Here is a 19136-nt window from a genome sequence, read left to right on the forward strand (position 1 = left end):
ATAGTTACTGCCTTAAATTGAACCTCGTAAGTAGCTTCGCATGCACCAACTATAAGAGAAAACGGACAGAAAGACACACATGCTCACATTCAAAATGAGAACCACCCGAAGAATAAACCGTGGTCTTGTGGTTAGAAGACCGATGCTAGTGGTCTTGAACTGCTGGTCTTGCAGCTAGCAGTCCGACATGTAACCACTGCGCCACCTGGGCACCTGGATATGCTATAACGCCCTTAAAACTCATGATGCAGACTGATACTTGTATGAAAAATGTACTGCTTCATAGTTATTTGAAATATGGCCAGTGTTATATATTTGTTTCCCCTAAAAATAGATGTTATAAATCCTAACCCTTGCACCAGTGTTTGTAGTTTTATTTGAAAATGGGTTTCTTGGTCATGCTAATGAGCTCGTGTTAAAGTAAGTTGTGTTTTAGACTGAACTCTTATTATAAAGAAGTTCAGATTGAGCAAGCGAGTGCGGCGGGCTGGGGAGTACACGTGGCACAGCACATGGAGTCTCCAAGGAAGTCCGAGCAGAAACTGATTCCCGCTAGTCACAGTTAGTTATGGTCTACACTGTCAAATGTGTTATCATAGTTAATAAGCAAGCGTATTTCTGGTAACTTTGCTGTCATTCACCCAACATCAGCAATGATAGCCCTTGTTTCATGTCCTCTTCTGAATCTATTCTGAATCTCTTGCAGTTCCTTGTGAATGTACTGCTGAAACTATTGTTGGATGATCTTCAGTGAAATTTTAATTGCATGTGATTTTAATAATATCATTTCATAGTTTGAGTATATTGTTGGGCTACCTTTCTTTGGAATGTTTACAAATATTGGTACAATACGGATCTCAGTTGTCCAGGTAGCTGTCTTCCTAATTTCCTGGATTAGTTGAGTTAGTGCTTCCATTGTCTCATCAGCTTGTTGAAACATTGAAATTCATATTCCATCAATTCCTGAAACCTCGTTTCAGTGCAGTTGAACTTCTTCCACCACTGGCTCTTCCTCGTGTGCTATATTACATAATGGAGGAATGTTGACTAGTTCTTTTTTGGTTCAATGACTCTGTGTCTTTCCATCTTAGTTTGATGCTTCCTACATTATTCAATATTTTGAGCATAGAATTTTTCAATATTGCAACTTAAGCCGTGAATTTTACTTCAGTTTCAGAAATGCTGAGAAAAATCTTTCTTTTCAGTTTCTAACTCTAGGTCTTTGCACATTTCATTGTAATAGTTTACTCTGTCTTCTTGAGCTTTCCTTTAAATTTTTCTCTTCAGATCTTTGCCGTCATCATTTCTTCAATATGACTTAGATACACTACAATTGAGAACAAATTTCATTGTCTCTCTTACATTCTTGCTGACCTTATCTTACTTGTCTTCAAAATACCTTTTACGTTCTTCATGTATGATGTTATTGATGTCATCCCACAGCTCATCGGGTCTTCTGTCATGAGAATTCAATATAGCAAATCTTCTCTTAAGATGCTCTCAAAATGCAAGTGGATTAAACACAAGATTGTGTTTTGGCTCTCATGAACTTCTTTTCATTGTCTTCAGCTTCAACCTGAACTCGCATAGGAGCAATTGATGATGGGTTGCGCAATCAGCCCACGGTCCTGGTTCTAGCTTCTCCATCTTCTTTCCACAGATGTAGACAAAGATGTAGTCAATTTGATTTCTGTGTATTTCATCTAGAGAATTCCACATATATAGTCACATTTCGTGTGGATGAAAAAAGGTATTTTTGATGAAGTAGATGGTCTTGCAAAATTCTATTATGCTATCTCCTGCTTCATATCTATCAAGACCATATTTTCCAACTACTGTTCCTTCCTTTTGTTTCCAACTATTACATTGTAATTGCCAATAATTATTACTGTATTTCAATTGCCAGTTTAATCAAATTTAGACTAAAGACCTTGATAGAAATCTTCAACGTCTTCATCACTAGGTTTGAATAATAGTTGTATTGTTTAGATTTCTAGACAGCATTATACTTCTAGACAGATCTTGAAATGGCCTTTTTTCGTCAATGAATGCTACATCATTCCTCTTGATCATGCTATTCCAAGCAGAGTAATTTATGTGATTTTCTGATTCAGAATATACAGTAACCACCCATTTAAACTCACTAATGTGTAGAATATTGACAACTTCCATTTTTCTTCAATGTATACCTCATACATTCTAAGTTCTGGCTATTAATTGATGTTTACAGCTATTTCTTATCATTCTGATTTAAGCCTCACCAGCAAGCAAACATCTTGAAGGCTTTGCTCCCACAGGCTTAACTCCATCCATGTCATTCTGGTCAACTCTACCTTGAGAAGACAACTCTACCTCAGTCATGGTTTGAGTACTCTCTGACATGAGGGGCTCATCTTCTCGTAGTAGTTCCAAAAAAGTTCGGCTTCTTTTCATGAGATTTTCAGTGTCACACAATGTGTCCATCCTGTCCAAAAGGTGTTCAATGCTTAGCTCCCCTGAAGTGACCAGCCTGTTCCATCTTAGTTTATTCTTATTTTGGAAGCTAGAGATCTGCTTCACTTTGGGTGACCTTGCTGGAATTTGAAATGCTGGTGACATAGTTTTTAGGATCACTATGACACCCAAGTCACTACAGGATGACAAACTGAGAGATGGGTTCCGACTCATACCAAGTCAATATAGGTTCCTGAGACAAAAATTTACAGAGCAACCGGCCTCTTCTTTCCATCCCAAAGTGACTGGTGCGTTTGAAACGCAATCCATAGGACATAAGACAGAAAAGAAAAGAAACAGAAGGAAGAAAGTACTACTGAGAAGAAGAGCTGGAACACAGATCAATACATATAAGTTACGGTTTTGTGTCAATTTAGCTGGGCCCGGAGTCTTAGTGGTTTGGGACCTAAAACCTACTCATCTCCCAGGACGTGATCTAGCACAATGCCATCACCTGAATAAAGATATCAACTATGAGCGTCTAATCAGTTGTAAGATTAGGATGGGATGTAACACTATCATTCAGTGACAGCACATTCCTAATCCATTGAATTTAAAGGCAGTTTCCTAGGGGAATAGCCGGCTTCCAGGATAAATCAGTGCTGTACGAAAGCCTGATTGCTCTTGGTTGCAGCTGTGGTTTGGAAAGGAGTCAGCAGAATGCAGTCATACCTACCCATCTTGGAATTATCAGCAACCTGCGAACGTTGGATTCGCTTGGCTTGCAGCCAGTGTTCCCCTGATATGCTGAATCTGGTGTCATCGTTCCCTAAAGCCATGCTGTCACAAGAAGCTCCAGCCTGACATCTCACCCAGGAACATTGAACTTGTCTGCCTGGACAACTGTATGAGTCATTTGTTTTCTGGAAATATTGCCATGTGTATACAGAAAGGAACCAGTAGTCCCAAGTATACAGAAAGTAACCCCGTTGGCAGAGCGGGCTATGCATTGGGCTGTTAACCACAAAGTCAGCGATTGGAAACCGTCAACCCGTCTCCGGGAGAAAGGTGAGGCTTTCGACTCCCATAAAGAGTGAGCGTCTCAGCAAACGACAGGGGCAGTTCTCATCTGTCCTACAGGATTGCTACGAGTCCGAAGGTGAAGCTACAAAGATTTAGCTTCATTAAAGTAATCAGCCTAAAACAACAAAGAAGAAGCAGCAGCAAAACATCTAGGGTAATGATCAAAGAGCATTATGACAAATTGGCGTGCATCACTGTGGACCGGAACAGGACAGAGGGATTTTGGAGGAGTCCCTGGAAGCAAACGTGTTGTACGTTGGGCTGCTAACCATGAGGTTAGCAATTTGAAACCACTGCCCACTCCTTAGGGGAAACCAAGTCATTCTGCTTCCGCAAAGAGTTGCAGTCTCCTAAAGCCCCAGAGGAGGTTCTACTGTGTCCTACAGGGTCACCATGTGTCAGAATTGACTTGATGGTAGTGAGTTTATTTTGATTGAGAAGAGGGTAAGAAGGATAAAGTTCAGGCATTAGTGTTTCGTTAAGTACGTGAATCTTACATCTTTATAGAGAGTTTATTCATAAATTATTGTATGTAACATAGCATATTGGAAAACTATGAATTTTACAAAGATACACAAGTGAAATGTAATAAAAATGCATCATACAGCTAAGTGAAAATTATTACAGAATAACAATAAGTACAAAATATTGGTGTAGCCTGGCTTAATGAAACATATGCTTGGGTACAAAATTTTTAAATTAATTCTTTAGCATCTATTGTGAAACAGATATTTAGATGCTGCCCAATTCATAAGTGGAAAGGGCAAGTTTTGAATACAGCATGGGTTATTTTGTTCATTTGAAAAATATGCTTTGACTTTTGTATGTAGAAAATATCTCTCTGAATTTATATGTATGCAAATATAAAAGTATACATATATGTATATATATTTTAAAGGACTTCTGAAAATGCTATCAAAAGATAGTATGTTTTCCATGAGTTTCCGGAAGCCTAAATAATATATATAATTATAAATGTAATTTTCTGTTTGCTTCCTTTTCCTGGGTTTGGTGATTAGCTTAGGATCCTAGAATCCTAGAAAGAATTCTTTGTCTAAAATTAAACCATGTAATGTTCTAAAACAAAATATTCCTCCCTGATATGATACATTGGAGAAAATATCACACCCTACCTTGGTTATGAATTTAAAATCAGCAAAAATTTTAAATCCCCTATTTGCTAGAATTGTTTTAAAAATACATTTCTCGAATAAATTCGTAAAATTTTTAATCACTGGATTTTGCAAAATGTTGGAACTCACAAAAGCATTAATGCACTGAGTCACTTTATTGAATTTATTTCTATAGGTAACATTAGAAGCCAGTAAAACTAGCTGGCTAGAGAAATTCCTTTGGCTTCCTGTCACACAAATTATTTTCAATGTCTGTTGCATCACATTTGGTTTTCCATGAGGTGACAAGTCTCTTGGAGATGCTGTCTTGCATCCACTTTTGATGCCATTACAATAGCTTCCCTGACACATTATTATTCGGGACATAGAAATCGAGTTTCTCAAACCCCTGACTGGTCCGTGTGTGTGTGTGTGTGTGTGTGTGTGTGTGATAATCCTAACGTCCGTTATTGAACGTTAGAGTAGTTTTTGCTCTCAAATAGTTGATGCAATAAACTTTGATTTTCAATGTAAATTTATGCAATTAAGTGAACTTAAAAAATGTTTTCCAGCACCAGTTTAAGAGTTGGTATTTTTCATCTTGCTTTTTGCACTCCACCCCCATACTCATGTGTGTAATGGTATTGGTATTATATTTGTTATTTTTGAAATCACTACTCATTGATCACTTCCCCCATCAGATCCTGTGCTAAGTATTGTATGCTCATTCTATAGCATTGTGAAGTAGGCTTTATCAATTTTCACTTAAATCAAAATCGAAAACCAACAACCTTGCTTAAAGAAACCTCATACAGCCACATCTTCCTCCTGAGAAACAGCTGGGACGGGGCCAGCCCTCACCTTCCCATAGGCTGCCAAGCATCTAGCCACTGCATCACCAGGCTCCTTTTACTGATGGTTCCTCGAACGAGAAATAAATCAAGAGCAAACATGCTCTCAGAAAGCAATAATGATTCAAAAATAAAGAGAGAATGACTCTGGAATTGTTTGGGTTTTTTTTGGGGGGGGAGGGCAAGGCAGGTGTTGTATACGAAGATTCAAAGAAAGATTCTCTGATCTTCGGTTTTCATTTTACTTCAAAACATTGGACTGGATTTTAAAATAAATTCCAATTTTTTTATTAGTCGATTATTCACCATTAGCATTTAAAGTACTTTTATGTCATTAAAATAAAAAGACTCGAATATTATGTGAAGCTCTTTTTATTCCATTACCCTGACATGATTATTACCTTCCTGTTTGTTTAATATGCCATTAGCTGATGGGTTTACATTCTATCTCAGTGACCTCCAGCTCTTTTACATAACCAAGATTAGGTAGACCACCGAGGAAGCTGAAAGTTTTAAACCCCATTTCCCTAACCCTACATGGTCACCTCCATTTTCCAAAAAGATTGAACCCAGTGCCCTCTGACCTGATCTATTCCTTTAAGATAATTAACCTATATCATAAGAATACAGGACCCTTAGCCATACCAGAAACCCAAATCATCCCCTTAGCCTTAATCTGAACTTTACCCTGACATCCTGAATGACCACAAGTTAGTAAATCAACACATTATCAGACACTGTGCCCAAATGCTCGAAAGACTTCTGGTCCACACAGTCTTGATTGCCCGCAGGACACGGTCTAAACCCCAGCTTTTCTTTTGCTGGTATTGTTGTTCTGTGTTCTATCATTCCTAAGCCCTCCCCTTGTTTAAAACAAAGCTGTACACTAGTCTCAAAATTCATCCTTAATCAGAACTTTCCTTTCTGTTGGTATACATAAGGATAGAATATATACACAAACACACATGCAGTTTTACTTTTTGCTTTCAATTTACTTTGTTTATTTTCTTGTAAGGCAGGGGCAAAGGGAGAGGGGAAAAAGTGAAAAGACAAAGCTCAAATATATTAAAATTAAAATCATCTGGGAAACTAACAGTTAACTCTAAAACCAGATCAGATCTGTTAAGAACAATGCATCTAAACTTTGCTTTTGAGCATCCCTGAAACAGTTGTCCGTAGGAAAAATGTGGGGGGAAGGAAAGGAGGAAAATACTCTACCCACCCCCAAATCAAAGACTATACTCTACCCACCCCCAAATCAAAGACTATGCTCCACCCACCCCCAAATCAAAGACTAACGCTTTAAAGCAAGCCGAAAGGAAGAAATCTAGTGATTCTCTTGCATGTAGCTGATGCTTTGTGTCATGTAGAGTTGACTCCATTCTACATCTTTGTAAAGTTTGTTTTTTTAAACAACGTATGATTTATAAACACGTTTAGGACAGCAAATGTCAGAACTCAATGTAAGACACTGAAGTAACAGGAATAAATGACACAACGCAACACGTCAGCCTAGGATGTCTTCCAGGGAAACTGCCAGCTCTAGGATGGCAGAACGCGTGCATGCTTTTTCTAAAGCTGGGAAGGCCCTCCTATCTAGCACATGCTCCTGTAAGGACTACAGCCTTGGACATTCCACAAAGAGTCATTGAATTGGATTTGACTGAATGGCAACGGGATATTGGATTTGGCACAAGCTGGTAGAGTAAGCTGCAAACCTCAAGCTTGGTAGTTTAAACTTATCAGGAGAAATCGGGGCTACTATAAAGATTTACAATCTCAAAGGACCAGTTCTCCATACCACAGGGTTTCCGTGAATCAAAACGGACTCTACGGCAAAGCTTTTTGTTTCTTAGTTTCAGTTAACAATTGGAAAACACTTGTTTCTGTGTGGTAATCCCTGTGCTAATGGCTCAGATAGAAAGCTAAAGAGGGAAACAAGGCATTTGCTATCACAAGAGTCCAAAATGCAGGGTCTTACAAAGAGCAGCCCAAAGCACTAATAAATATTTAATTTTGGTATAAAATTGACATGAAACTGTAACTTAAGAATATAAACTAAACATGTTTAAGTTTATTAGTCCTGAGTCCATCTAGTTTCCCTTAAGGAATTGTCATTTAAACTGACACCTGACGGATGAAAGGCATTTCCCGTTCTATTTAAAACCGTGCACTTGATTTTTGAGTCAATTGTCACTCTAAATTAATTTGTATATCTGTGCCATCCTACTAGGTAAATTTCAAAGCATGTTATTTAATCTACCACTTACCTAGAATTTTTATATCAAATGGGATAATTTACTGTTGTCAAGAATATTAGGGCTGTTTCTGTCGTTAGTCAATATAGCACCTGTAGAGGGGTAGAGACTATGTAACAATAAAGGGGAGAAGGCTGTGGGGTGAGAAAGAATCTGGTAAATGAGGCTCAAGCATGATTGACACCACTGCTCCCATGAAGAGTTACAGCCGCACAAACCCACGGTAGCTCTGCTCGGTCCGTTAGGATCTCTCTCAGTTGGAATCAGCTCCATTGCAGAGAACTTGAGTTTTTGAGAGCGTTCCCATTGCGTAAGTGCAATCCTGAAATTATCACCCTTTTACAAAGGCAAAGTGGTGATTAAAATTTATATATGTATATAAATGTGGTTTAAAATATATGTAACCCACGACTTGAAGTAAAAACTCCTGTGGTTCATTCTAAATGCATTTCTAAATAGGAAGAATGAGATGTTGGCCAAGATAGCTAAACAACTTTATAAAAATAAGTAAATAACTTAAAAAATAAAATTTAATCTACCTACGTCACAGAGTTGTTGTAAAGAACACGTGAAGTAATATGTAAAAGATAATTGTGAATTATGTGTTATTTAAACAATTAATGATCAAAGAGAAATGAGCACAAACAAAAAATGGAGTTTTTTTGAAGATATATAACAAATAATATAAAAATTGTGAAGAAGCCCCCAAATAAAAGAGCCCTTTTTGTCTTTGGGCTTGATTAATATGTCACACTTACGTAGGCCTAATCATTACTAACAAATTAGTTAGCCTCTTCCTTAATGACGTGGAAAACATAGGTCATTTGATCAAGGATTTCATTAGTAGTTTTTTATTGCAGCACAGTATGTTATCAGCTCAACACAGGAAGCTTCGAAACGAACTAGATCTACTCGGTTAAAGTACAGTTTGTATCACATCTATGCCTATTCTTAATTAATAATTTGTATAAATTAGTAAGAAGCTTTGTTAATGCAGCAGGTAAAGCTCTGAGTGACTTGCTAACTGAAAGGTTATTGATCAAGAATCGACCAGTTGATCTGAGGGAACAATGACGTGCTTGTCATCTTCCACAGATCTGCAGCATTGAACCCTATGGGAAAGTCTCCTTTGTATTCAGAGGTGTCTCTGTGAGTTGGGATGGAATCTCTGACTATGGGCTGGGTTTGGAGGCATTAAATGCAGTGAGTCAATGTGAAGGAACTTGAGTGAAACCTGGTTAATGACTCAACGGCTAACTGAAAAGTGACCCGTCTGAAACTTCCAGGATGATTTCTTTGCCTAGGAATGTGTGGACCACTGAAGGCCTGGATGAAATTGTAAGCGGTCAAATTCTCTATACTTATAATGGGGGGTTTAAAAGGCCGACCCTGGTTGAGGGAGACTCACAGTTAGGCTAGATTGTTCCCCTGGACAGAGCTCAGGGACATCCAAGGTTGAGCCACCAACTTAACTCCAATCCTTGCTCACTGTATTTTGTATGTGCTTCTAGGACCTACCCCCTCGCCACATGTGTGCTTGCTGGAGGGCTGAAAGTCCCATGACTACATAAACCTGTTGAAAAATACTGACATTGGTAAAGGTGCGCCGCCGTGCCCCGCTCTTTCTGTCTCTTTATTTCCTATCATTGCACCGCCAAGCCTTAGAACCAGTTGAGGCATGGGGCCAGTCCCCACAGGAAGGGACTCATCAGAAATGGGTTTATTTAAAAAGTAAATACAAAAAGAATATTAATAATTAGAATAATTGTAGTGGATATAAAACAGTGAAAACCACCCATAATATTGAATATTTAGTTAAGTAACATTTATCTCTGAACTTCTTAGTAAAACCAAAAGGGAAAAGCTAATTAGTATATACCTTTCCCCTTGTTAATTAAAATCCTGTGTGGATTTAAATAGGTGATCCAATCTCTCATCATCACAGGCCATTTTGGTGTCCTTTTACGAACACGTGTATACCTGCTTGCAGTCAAGTGCGGGTGGAGGCCCCATAGAAAAGCATAGGAGGAAGGCGCAGGAAGGAGCTTATACGCAGTGGGTACTGCCTTTCCTTACACTTGATTTTAGTTCTCATAACCTTTCAGGGCCAACCCAACACAATTCCTTCCCGCGAGGCCTTGAAATGACTTTGGTAGGGGCTCATTTCTTCTGTCATGTTCCAGACTTAATAGTCCTAATAATTCTGAGGAACCTGAAGTAGTTTCATTAATTTGTACATGGTCTGTAAGCTAAAAATCTATACATGGCTCATTTTCTACATAATGAGCAGGGTCAGATTAAGATATCGAGATGCCGTAAGCATTGAAAAAAATACAGTTCTTTGTCTTGGGTAGCACTATAAAATAAACGCTAAATCCTGAAATGAGTGTGAAGGCATACCATATTATTTTTTTCAATGATAACTATTACTTGACATGTTTTGATATAATAAATATCAAGCTGATTTATATTTTTTCTAGTTTTATGCTAATTCTGAACTAGTGTAAAAGTAAATGCTTAATGTACTTAAATGGTAGAGTTACTTGGATGATATCAAACCATTGCATTTTATTCTGACCTCTGCCAAAGTCATCATCTATCAACTTTTTGTTCACACCATAGATCTATGCTGTGATAACTACTGTTAAAAAGAAAAAGGAAATAAAGAAGAGGGTGAAAAAAGCTTTCAACAGAATATGGGGAATCTATTTTCAGTAAATGAAAATATCTCCTACAAACAAATCTTTCAAGGTAGACATTTTAGCTGATTGATTTGAAATATCGTTGTCAAAATATTTAAGTGTTTTTGTACAGCGCTCTTCAATCCATCAGTAGTTTTCACATAACGTTAAAACTAAAGTTCATTTACTTAATTTTTTCTGACAAGTTGTAGCAAGGCTTATTTTTTCTGTCACTGTTTCCTGCTGGAAACAGAGAAGTAAGCACGCATTCCCTGAGCTTTATTTAACTGTTTTTTAAATTAAGAGTTATGTCCTTTTCATTTAAGAGTCATATAAAAAGTCATAAATTATTCTATTGTTTAGCTACAAAACATACATTTCATTTTATAATAACAAAAAGTAAGCTTATAAATTTCCCAAACTTTAATTTTATATACCAGATGACTATTCTTGTTTGAGGCGCCCTGGGGTTGGTTTTACCTCACAGTAATCTCACACAGAACAGAACATTGCCTGGTTCTGCTCCATCTTTACAATGGTTTCTATGTTTGAATTCATTTGCTGTTAAGCTGGGTTCCCTAGAGAAGCAAACCCAGTTTTGTTTATACGGAGACGATAGATGGATGGCGGGTAAATATTTTTATCAAGGAAATGGCTCACAAACGTATCATATGATTATTGCAACCACTGTGGCAATCCATGTAATTAAGGACCTTCTTTAATTTTTCTCTCTACCAAGAATAGAACTTTGTTACTAATTAATATGTATATTTTTGGTTGGTACATGCTTTTTATCTATACTTTCTGGCATAAGGTTCATTGTAGGCATCATAGATTATCCATACCCTAAAATATTTGACTATCTTAGAGATATTACCTAGCTAATGCATTGTATCAGTAAAATAGATATGGAAAAATACATACTTTTGCTTTCCATCTGTACACCATGCAACTGATAAAAGCAACAAAAATGAGGAGCGTCCTTCTCAATGTTTGATGCTGGTGTCAGAATCCATAATTTGAGAATAAAATCACATATGATCAAACTTTATATTTTCCAAATCATATATTAGTTATTGAGCACATTTGTAAATGTTAAAGGCAAGCTTATATGTATATATATATATATATATACACACACACTATATACACACATTGTATCCATACATATATACTACATCTCCATTGATCACCTCCATATTTGTATATATCTCATGAGTCAGTGCTGACTCATAGCCACCCCTGAGAGTTTCCAAGACCATAATTGTTTATGGGAGTAGAAAGTCCAATCTTTCTCCCACAGAGCTGTTGGTGGTTTTGAATAGTTGACCACGTGGACCGTAGCCCAAAGCATCACCACTACATCACCATGTGATATGCACCTGTGATATTCAAATGACACAAGCTGTTTGATGGAAGTGAAGAGGGCTAAAAGTACTAATTGATGACAAGCAAAGACTGTAGCTTCCGGTGTGGGTTATACTTCAATGCAATATATATTATATTAAATATTTAATTACATATAAAATTTAATTTCTAGTCATAGCTTTCATCTCAGAGACATCTCAGGTGTTATTAGTCTGACACAATGCTCTACAGACAGTACAGCTACTCCTTCAAGATCAACACAAATATGAAACCTGGCCAACAATGAAAACGACTTTGACCAAAGGCAACTTTACCCCCAATACATTTTAAGACTGACTTTCTCTTATTCAACAGTGGAGCTTGACCACGTGTTCCCTATTGCTCATTCCTAATCTCCGCCTGAGGTTGAACAAACTCCATTCAGCTTCTCTCTCGGTGTGAAACCCTGAAATTCAGTTTGCCAAAAGTCTAAACAAACTCTAAAATAAAGAACCTCTCTCCCGAACAACTCATTCTGAGAAAGTCTTTACTGCTGTGAGAATTAGTTCCTGTCAGACATGTCTATCATGCTATCTGCTCACTGTGCCTCAATAGACCAGTTTCTTCTTAAAACGTTTAGATAACCTTGTTTATTTTTACTTTTAGATAATTCTGACTCCTAGTAATGCACTGTGTGCATAGGAGAGCGGTCCACAGATATTCCAAGTCTGTGATGCTTTGAAAGCAGACCACTGAATTACAAACCTCCGGCTTGTTTCTGAACTATGAATCTTCTGGCTAGGAGTCAAGCATTTAACTCTTTGGATCAACCAGGGACTCCTAGCTTTGCTTGCTCATTCTATTTCAAAAACCATTTTTTTCCTATTTGATTTTGAGATACATGTAGATCCTGGGAGCATAACATAACATTCTTTCCCGATGTAATAGTCTTGTGACTCAGAATTGATTTGAGGCAATACATTTTTGTTTTTAAGCTGAGTTTAGTTCAGTTTGTTTGCTTTTGACACATTTTAACCTTAACGATAAACTACTTTATTCAGAGATATAAATAGCCATAGATTCAAGGACAGAAATAAGACCCATAAAGGACATTCCCAATTACTGACTTGATGTAGACCATATATATGGAAATACCAATTGCTTTCAAATTGTTGCCAAGTCACGGTGACCCCGTGTGTGCCAGAGTAGAACTGTGCCAACGGGATTTGGTGGCTGACCATTCGGCAGTGGATTATCCACGTTTTCTCATGAGATGCCACTGAGCGAATGCGAACTTCTATGCTTTTGGTTAGCAATGGAATGAATTAATCATTTGCACTACTAAGGGTTTGAAATGAGAGGGCTTAAAAAGTTCTCAGGAAAAACAATTAAAAGAAAATGGATTTTTCCAAAAACACTTTTTTACAGTTTCTGGTGTATATTAAAAAGTATTAGACAACAACAACAAAATGACGACATGATGGTATCATAAGAAATGTTTCTGCTAAATTAAAACACATGACAGCTAACCTCACATTCATGTAAGCTACTTATATTTCAGACTTAGAGAGCAAGCTAGATTGCCTCCTCTCATGAGTATCTGACTTGTCATTTTCACTGAATTTATATATGCAGAAATCAATGGATTCTCCATATTCTCCCAAGAAAGGAATCCTAGTATTTAAAATTAACAACAACAAAAGCAAATAGGCACATTTACTGCTAACTTTATTTTTTAAAACGAAGCTCCTACCAAAAGCAATATTGCATGCAACTCCTACACACACACACACACACACACACACACAATTTCTCCATCGGAGGTCAAACTGTAGCCAACATATGGTGAAATTAATCAAGCATCTCATTTATGGTGTCTGATAGAATTTTAATGGAGTTGATTATCTAGCTTGACGAGTTGCTGAATTATTGTCAGATATATTGAACACTCTCTTCACATTATCTGTGACAGCTAGTTAAGTGTTATAAATCATGGCTCATTGTAGAAGATGGGTGTGTTATAAAAACTGAGTGGCATGTACTGGAGGAGAGGAAGGAACTTTGTTCTCAAGTGACCTCTGTAGAATAATTCACAAATGACAATTGCAGGCAATTTGACACTGCCTACTTTTGTTTACCCATCAGAAAACAGTTATTGACATGAACAAAAGAAAGTATAAATATATATGTGTATACTTTCTCTTATTCAAATGTTTGCACTTGTTTGTGTGCATATATATGCACATGTGTGTGTGTGTGTGTACACTCATTCTGGGTCAACTTCTAAGATCAAGTTTCTACAGTCTTGACTACTCCAGCATAAATATCATTATAATATTAATTGTGTATTTATTTATTAATGGTTTTCTAAAATATGATTATTAAATAATAATACTGTATTATTCATTTTTCATTATGAAAGAAATCTAGTGGTTACATATTTCCTTAAAGAATTTAAATGCTGATATATTATAATAATATTCATATTTTATAAATATATCTTGTGTATATACCCAAAATCAATTGTCACAGAGTTGATTGTGTATCATAGCAACACCAATATAGGGTTTTTGAGGTTGTAAGTATTTTTTGCTTTGTTTTTTTATTTTTAAAAATGTCTTCATATCATGCGATTCCATAGTCCCATCACATCGGGAAAGTTGCACAATCATGCACGCATCAAGTTTAGGACATTTTCGGTGCTCTTGCACTCATTACTACTTCCCATTTCCCAGACTCCGCGGCCATATCCCCAAGGAATCATTAACCCAGCTACTATCTCTCCACTTGCCTATGCTGGATTTCATATGCAGAAAGACATTTTTTAAATGGCAAAGAACTAATAATAACAAGATAAAACAGATAAAACCCTTAATCAAAAGGAAAGCACAAAGTATGAAAAACTAGAACATAAGGATTCATCCTCTTAATGTTGCAATGTAGATCTTTTTATTTTTTGTTGCATGAAAACGAGGGTTGATGAACCTATAGAGAGAGCAAGTGGAACAAGTGGTCTGGGGGCAGGGAGAGACAGAGGTGTTGGCAGGATGAAGTGGTGAAACGGCAAGGGGTCCATATAGAACAATGGTTCTCAACCTTCCTAATGCCCTGACCCTTTAATACAGTTCCTCATGTTGTGGTGACTGCCCAACCATAAAATTATTTCCATTGCTACTTCCTAACTGAAATTCTGTCACTGTTATGAATCAGGCGATCCTGTGAAAGGGTCGTTCGACCCCCAAAGGGGACGCGACCCACAGGTTGAGAACCAATGATCTAGATAAAGAATGTTTGGAAACTGATTGTGGTACCAAATGTACAGTTTCCTGGACATAATTGAACTGTAAAATAATTTTATATATGTATGACTCCCAATGAATAAAAAGAGAGAAACAGAAAAAAATTTTGAATGGAGCTATAGGAAGACCCACTGATAAAGTGCTCAATTTCAAAGTAACGGTTATTGTAATAACACACTCCCCAGAGCATTCTACAGAGCGAGCAAGGCCACTCACACCATCGCTCTGTGGTCGGAGGCTGCAGCAGAGGCCTCGTCCACGAGTATTTCCCTACACTCTCTCCAACTGCAACAGCTTTAACATGGGTAAAAGGGGACACCAAGTGATAAGGCAGTCCATTTTAATCTAACCATGTCTTCCATAATCAAATTTACAACGACCTCTGTCTGATAGAAGGCTCTTCACATCCCTCCACTATGATCCTGGGGGGTATCCCAGAAGCTGAATCCATGTGCGGACCCTGCTAATTGATTTGGGGTATCTACTGCCATCCTTGTCTTCTGCAAACCAGGCCTTCACAATTTAAACTCTGATACCATGTCCTCTTTAGGATTTGCACTTTGTTATTTACAGTCCTTGGATCACAGGCTAGTGTGCTACTTCCATGTGGATATAGTTGATTCCTTACTTAGATGGCTGCTTGTTTGAAAACAAGCCATTAAGGATCCCAGACCCATTCCTTCTGACTACTGAGCACCATCGATTTTCTTCATCACGAATATCTTCAATCATCTCTTCATGAATTTGAGCATTAAACAGAACCATGTCATATGAACTAATTATTCTTAATTGGGGCTAGAATTGTGAGCCCCAAATCCATTCATCTAACTATAGAATATACAAGTCTCTACCTTAGCAACTTCATTGTCATTTTATGTTAGAGAACATTATCAATCGCCCCCCTAGGGCATAAGGTAATCTTATTGATAGTGTCATTAACTTAGAAAATGTTTTAGAATTAAAACACTGTTAAGAAAAGGAAATTGTACAAGTGTAGGCCAAATATGAACCACAATGTATGAATTTTTCACTTCTATAGATTAAACTTTTAGGTGACTCCTTACTCAAACAATGAGCAGTCGTGTTGGGAAAAATTTTCAGTAATATTCATTCCCAATGGCAGAGCCATGCCTACTAGATTAATCCATGCCACAGTGATGCAAGGAGGCCATTCAAATAGTAAGCACATGGTCGTTTGGGCCACCATTTATTGGGCAACCTCAAGACAAAAGCTTTTAAACAAAGTCCACCCGTTCTATGCCTTTAGGATAACAATTATCTGCTTCTTCTCACACTGAGATGGAGCCTAAAATCTAAAAGGTACAGGTGAGTTGAGGTGGGGTTTCTACATGGAATCCTTCTGCTGTGGCCGATTAATGATGATGTGCTCTCAAAAGAATTGATTTTAATGTCCCATTAGAGACTATAAATCTTTATGGAAACACACCACCCTACCTTTGTCCTTTAGAGCAACTGATGGTTTTGAATGTCTGGCCTGATCCATAGCTTCACTAGGCTCTGTATAAACAAAAATACAAATATATAAAGAAGATCCTGTGTTGTATAAATGGCTAAGTGCTACTACAGGAAGGTTGGATGTTCAGAGCTACCCCTTGGTGCCTCAGGAATTAAGCCTTGCTAATGCGCTTCCAAACACTCACAGTTTTGGAAAGCATGTGGAATAGAGCGTCACCATAAATCAGAATAGACTTTACATCAATTAACTATGTATAAAATGTATGTGCGTATGTGTGTGTGTGTGTGTGATTTTCAAACCTTCTGAGACTTATTATAGACATGGGTGAAATTATTTTTATACGCGTTCATATATCATGGTTTCTGACCTTTTCTACTTGGTCATGTATTGCAAGTATTTTCTGGTGCCATTAAAATGATCACTGATCAAAACTATTTTTAAAATTAAGTGATATTTTTAGTCTTGACCCTGATACATTAAAAAGAGCTTAAAACTTATTTTTTCTGTCTCCTAAATAAAAGAGGAAAAGTAAACTGATAATCAAACATTTTTCTTCTACCTATTTGAGAACTGAGTTTTTAGGGAAACCTACTATCCTGAAATTGAAAAGCTAAGCACATCCAGAGATACAGTTCAGATGTGACTACCCGCATCAGAAGTTTGTGGTGTTATAAACTGAAACAAATAAATTGTAATGTTCATTATTTGCTGGGAGCTTCAGAGGATGAATATGGAAGCAATCAACTCTTAGTGATTCAGAGTGTTAAGGTATATGCTTAACATCAAGATGACCAGCCTTTTTCTAGTAGCTAAAAACCCCAAAGGATCTCCTGTTTATAATACAAGGGCAGAGAAGAGTAAACATTGTGAAATGGCCCAGAGAGTAGTCCATAACCAATAAGAGGATTCTTCCTTGTCCCCACTCCTTACAAGTACACTCAATAGTGCACTGTAGCTGAAAGAACTACAAGATACAGATTTTCTCAGACCCTAGTATTTACACTTTGCAATCTGTGAATATGAACTTGTTTTGGAATAAGATTTTGCATGATGTTGCTAGTTAAAGATAATCCTTTGAAGGGAGATATAATGATGGTCTGAGATTAAGATGCAATATAGACTCACTCAGATGCCAACAAAGATAATTAATTGTGAAAAACAAAACAAAATAATGTTGCAAATTGCAAACAGAAAACCAAGTATATAAATCTACAAACAACACCTTCAAAACAAAAAGGAGGAATAATGGTGAGGCTTTAAAATTTCTATGTTTATTGTAAACTACAACAAACTATTTTAAAAGTTAGGAATATAATGGTAAATTAAACACACACACACACACTCACACACAAAGAAAATCAACAAATATACTCACCAGTAGACATAGTTAACAAAATCAACAAAAATGGATATAGAAAAATTCATTAAAGAAGAAAGAACTCAGAACAGAAAGCTAAGAACAAAGAAACTATTCATAGGCCCTCCCCCAAAAAACAAACACATAACAATATAATAGTAAATTTATAAATATAAATAATTACATGGAATATAAATGCATTAGTCATGAGAATGAGTTTGGCAAAACATTTTAAAACATTCTCCATCCCTATTTTGCCTATATGTGATATACCATAGATGTAATAGCATGTCATTTAAAATTTATATTAAATTAAAATTTTTTAATATGGAAAAATATATATTTCTCAAGAAATTATAACCAAAGAGAACAAACATGGCAATAATACTTTCTCACAAAATACACTCAATCAAAATCAGACAAGAAGGGCATCATATAAAAAGTGAAGAAGCTGTGTAGCTAAATAACATAGCCATACATATTTCCACAGCCAATAACAGTGCTCCAAACTTCATAAAATAGAGTACCAGAAGGCAAACTATACATGATTGTTTTACAATATGAATAGAAGACAAACACGACACTTTCAATTATGGACAGAACAATCAGAAACAAACTCCATGAAACTTCAGAAGATCTAGAGTACAATCAACCAACTCACCCTCATAGGCATACACACACCACCACAAAGCAGTACAATACACAGTCTTCCCCACTGCGACTATATCATTGTCTAGAATAATTGTTGTTGTTGTTTTTTAACCCAAACTCTCAGCCAAAAAGTTGATTCCAAATTAAAGCAACCCTGTAGAACAGGGAATAACTGTCCTGTGGATTTCAGAGATAGTAACTCTTCTCAGGAGTAGAAAGCCTCGTCTTTCTGCCGCAGAGCAGATGGGGCTTTCAAACTGTCAACCTTGTAGCAGCCCACGACTAACACTCCCCCACCAGAGCTCTGGTCTGTCAAGAATAACTCATATTTTAAAAATATTTTTATGCAGTATAATTCACATATCATACAACTTAATATTTCAATCATATTAAGAAGAGCTGTATAGTCCTCATCAAAGTCAATTTTAGAACATTTCCTTCTTTCTTATGCTCATTGTTGTCAGCCTCCCATTTCCCCTACCTCCCCTGCCAGGCGCCTAGGTAATTATTTCATTTTATGTTTTAAGCATTTTATTTGGGGCTCATACAACTCTTATCACAATCCATACATACATCCATTGTGTATC

This window comes from Tenrec ecaudatus, chromosome 6 (genome assembly GCF_050624435.1).
Source record: "Tenrec ecaudatus isolate mTenEca1 chromosome 6, mTenEca1.hap1, whole genome shotgun sequence".
NCBI lineage: Eukaryota > Metazoa > Chordata > Mammalia > Afrosoricida > Tenrecidae > Tenrec > Tenrec ecaudatus.